Genomic DNA, 5,175 nt, shown 5'->3' with positions numbered 1-5,175 from the left:
CCACTGTATCTTCCTCTTCCCAATCTTCAAAATCACTTTCCTCTTCAGCTTCAAATAACCCATCTTTATCTTCCTGAACTGGTTCAGTGGGAATGTCAAAAATGTCAAAGTCATCCTGTTCTCCACTGTAGTAGACATCATCAGCCTTTCCTTTGTTTCCAGCAGAGGTATCTTTTTCCTTTCCTTTGGCACTACTCCCTTTCTTCTCCCCCTTAGTTGAGGGATCCTCTACTGACTTTCCTTTGGAACCTCCATCACCTCCAGAGCCTGATCCTCCACCAGACGGTCCTTCAAAATAAGCTCTTTGTTCTTCATTAGGGCAATGAGAATTCTTGATCATGTAATATAGGTGCTTCATCCCTTCATTGAGATGTTCCATGCCCGTCTCTATCTTTAGAAATCTTGAGGAGTCCAGTGAATGATTCATCTCAACGAGGTCTTCAAGAGAAGTCATTCTTGTATGTAGAGAGCAGAAGTTGGATATGTCATCAGCTGATAAATTTGGAGTGTCCTGAATAGAATTGAGCTTTGGTATTACAGTGGTCTTTAGATCTGAGATGTCATTCCTTATGATTGCAAGCTGATTGTTGACAGAGGTGGAAGAAGAAGACCGTTCAACCACTTGTGCTTTGAATGCTTGAGCTTCAGCTTGGCTTTTAGCAAGTTCTTCTTTTAGGGCAGCAATCTGAGCTAACAGGTTTACAGTATCAGTGTCTGTGTGTGCTCTCACCTGAATTTCACTCGTGTTTGGTTCACTCATCTCACGTGCATGTGTTTCTCTCAATATAATTGCTCGTGAGGAGTCTTCCAGTTGCTGTTCTTCTGTACCTGCATTAAAAATCACCCTAGCCTCTTCAAGAGAGGTCAGTGGTGGTGCAATGGGAATTTGCGAGTCCCGATCCTCAGTCAAACCTATCAAATCTTTTGGAATAGATGTCTGAATTGCTTCAGGGATAGATTGACCGAGTTGCCCTCCACTTTCTCCAGATAAATCTGCGAGTGGAGAATCCCATAAGGGAGCCAGAGGTGTTGGATCTGGGAGGGGAGAAAATGACTCTATTAAAGATGGCGGAGAGTCAGATTTTCCCTCTGAAGCATGTGACTGCTCTTCTGCCGTAACTATGGCAGGCACTGTAACCGACTCTACGTGCACTCCTCGCTGTGTGTCCTGAGTATGATCTGGGGAAGTGTATGGTTCCATTGTGAGTAATGGAATTGTGCTTGACTCAGTACAAGATGCCATGGCCCTATGGCGAATTTCAATAGATGCATCCTGTTGAGAGAATGCCTCTAGTAACTGTTCATTGGCCATTTCAAAGTCCATGTCCTGTTGAGAGGACAAGGATGGGCTTTCAGATGCCTCAGAATATGTTCTTCTTTTCTTAGGAGGAGGCAGAGCTGAGGGTTCACTCATATTTAACAATGTACTACTTCCTAGTAATCTCCTGGGTAACATTTTAGACAGTGGGGGAGAGGTTGAGATAGAATGAGACTCTGTGTTTGGCTCTATGACCTGGGATTGAAGCTGTGGTTCTACAACTTCATGGTCAGCCCTAGCAACCACTGGGGGTCTTTCAACAGAAGTAGGAAGAGAGTGAGAGTGAGGAATTACTACCTGTAATGGAAGAGTCTGGGTGGCTTGAACCACTGGAGGTTGAGGTTGCTGTTCATGGCCGGGAAGATTGAAAATAGGTAAGGGAATATAATTGGCCATGAAAGCAGATACAAGTACTGGAACTTGCATAAATTTGAAGGTTGTGTCTTGGCGAGTGTAAATCTTTTTGCTAACTGGAGGGGGTTCGGTTACCGCAGAGTTAGCAAAAAGGGCTTTGTGTTCAGGGGTGAGTAGATGATCTGCTATAAGCATGAGAAAACGAGCATAGTAACATGATACCCTACGATTTGTAGAATGATCACGTAAAGCAGAAGTTAGACGTCTCAAGAGAATGGGAAAAAGTAGTTTGCCAAAATTGATCCTTTGATTGAAAACAACCGCAAGACCAATATACTGCAGAGTGGAAGTGATGTTATGAAAATTGGATTTTGTGCAGTTGGCAAACACTTTGGAAAGTGTATCGAAGAAAATATCCCATTCAGACACCAAATTTGATTTAGAAAGTTTGGTTAAATTGATCACCCCCTGATAGTGAATAGCATTGAAAAAAATTTGTGATATCATTTTCAGAGGGTAAATTACAGAAATTGTCTAGTGGAAAATTTAACGCACGATTGACGACTGTTTCATCAACTACATACTGTGTGTTTGCGACGGTGAATGAAAAAGATTTTGAATCATCGGCCACAGTAGAAGTTGTGCAAATCAGTCTAAGTAGATCGACGTTTAAAATCACATTTGATTTAATAGCAGAGCTAACAATCGAATGGTCATTTAAAAATCTAATCCATGGCTTAAATTTTTCAACATCACATTTTTCCGGATTAAAATAACCAACCTGATTATGCGCGACAATTTGGAAATTGAGAGCCATTTAAAATAATAATAAGACACACGCTTTTCAGAATTTTAAGAATAATAATAAGAAAATTCGAATGAATTAAATTAATTTAATAATTCGAATTAAATTAATTATAATCGAAAAATTTAGACAGAAATGTATCTCGTTAAAATTCCTAACTCACAAACACAGTTTTGACAAACCAAAAGACACAAATCAGAAATTGAAAATAAAAATAAAAAGTTCAAAATCAACAAACACAAATTGAATTTGAAGGGGCAAACTGATTTTTATTAGTTTTTGTTTTTATTTAAGAAAAATCCAACAGCACCTCTGTATATATATACTTGTATGTATATATCACAAAGTGATGAATCAGTTTGCTGAGTAAGAACTCGAGCAAGGAAGGAATCAGATTGATGGTTTTAGTTCGAAGAGAGAGAAGAGAGAAAACGAGGAAGAAACTGTTCGAAATTTTTTTTAGAAGTGATTAACTGTTGAAATGGTTTAAAACAATACACACACACGCTTTTATATTACAGCTGGTATGACAATCCGGGATTGTCATACCGATTGTCATACCAGGCAAAAAGAAAGAAAAACAATAGAATAAGTATTAAAATTATAACTGGTATGACAATCTGATAGTCATACCGATTGTCATACCAGTATAATAATAAAATGAAATATATATATAATGTTTATAACTGGCAAGACAATCCAATAGTCATACCGATTGTCTTGCCAGTATAAAACTATACTGAAGAATATAATAAACATAATTTAAACTGAAATGACTTTCAGCAAGACAATTTCAATTATCTTGCCGATTGTCATATCAGCATTAAACACAGAATTAATATGAAAATAAGTATATATATATATATATATATATATATATATATATAAGTACTGAAATGATTTTCAGCAAGACAATTTCAATTGTCTTGCCGATTGTCATTTCAGTAAAAAGACAATCAAATATGTACAGACTCTAATTAAATATACTGAAACAAAGACAATATATCAGAATTTATTATTTTTATTCCAAAAATAGATTTCTATTGAATTTTAGAAAATAAAAATTCATAGAAAATTATTTTTAGAGGAAATAGAATATTCTGAGATATTTTAAATTAACAAGAAGGGAAAATAAAAATAAAAATAGATAAGATAATATATATATTACATAGAAATAAGCAAGAAATATGATAAAATGATAAAATAAATTTGCAAATGAATTTTTCATTTATGAAAAATTCATTTGTAAATTTATTCAAGAACAGATCCCAGATATTAATTAAATTAATCACTAAAACTATTCAACATGCCCAATTTACCAACTAATCTGGTAAATGTGGATTCGTCAAGTGGTTTAGTGAAAATATCTGCTATTTGTTCTTCTGTTGGAACAAAAAATAGTTCAACAGTACCATTCATGACGTGCTCTCTAATAAAATGATACCTGATGTCAATGTGCTTTGTCCTCGAGTGCTGCACAGGGTTGTTGGTGATGGCTATTGCACTTGTATTGTCACATAAAATAGGAATCTTGTTCAATACAGAGCCATAGTCTCGTAGTTGGTTCCTAATCCACAAGATCTGAGCACAGCAGCTTCCAGCAGCAATATATTCAGCCTCGGCCGTTGAGTTGGAAACTGTTTGCTGTTTCTTGCTGTACCATGAGACTAGCCTGCTTCCTAGGAATTGACAACTTCCTGAGGTGCTTTTCCTATCAACAACACTTCCTGCATAATCTGAATCTGTATATCCGACAAGGTTAAAACCAGATTCTTTAGGGTACCAAATACCTAGATTTGGTGTTCCCTTAAGATATCTTAAGATTCGTTTAACAGCAACGAGATGAATATCTCTAGGATCCGCTTGGAACCTTGCACATAAACATGTAGCATACATAATATCTGGTCTACTTGCAGTAAGATAGAGTAACGAGCCAATCATACCTCTGTAGCTTGTGACATCTACCTTAATGGAGTTTTCACATGGTCCAAGCTTGACAGCTGTAGTTGATGGAGTCCTTGCTGATGCAGAATCCTCTAGATTGTACTTTTTGAGGAGTTCCTTGAGATACTTGGATTGACAAATAAATGTTCCATCTAACCTTTGATTTACTTGTAATCCAAGAAAGAACTTCAGCTCTCCCATCATGCTCATTTCAAACTTGCTGTGCATTAACTTAGCAAATCTCTTACAGAGATTATCATTAGTAGACCCAAATATTATATCATCTACATAGACTTGGACTAATATAGTATCATTCTTATGTTTTTTAGAAAGAGAGTTTTGTCTATGACACCTCTAATAAAGCTATTTTCAATAAGAAATTCAGAGAGAGTGTCATACCATTTTCTTGGAGACTGTTTTAGCCCATAGATAGCCTTGAAAAGAAAGAAGACAAAATCCAAATGATCTGGATCTTCAAAACCAGGAGGTTGCTCTACATATACCTCTTCATCCAGCTTTCCATTCAGAAAGGCGCTCTTGACATCCATTTGATAACTTTAAAGTTTGAAAATGCTGCGAATGCCAGAAATATCCTGATGGCCTCAAGTCTAGCCACTGGAGCATAGGTTTCATCATAATCAATACCTTCAACTTGAGAATACCCTTTAGCTACCAGTCTTGCCTTGTTTCTTGTAACCACACCATCTTCATCTAGTTTATTCCTGAATACCCACCTAGTACCAACAGCTTTCTT

This window comes from Apium graveolens, chromosome 2, assembly GCF_009905375.1.
Source record: "Apium graveolens cultivar Ventura chromosome 2, ASM990537v1, whole genome shotgun sequence".
Lineage (NCBI taxonomy): Eukaryota > Viridiplantae > Streptophyta > Magnoliopsida > Apiales > Apiaceae > Apium > Apium graveolens.
This window is presented reverse-complemented; position numbering follows the sequence as displayed.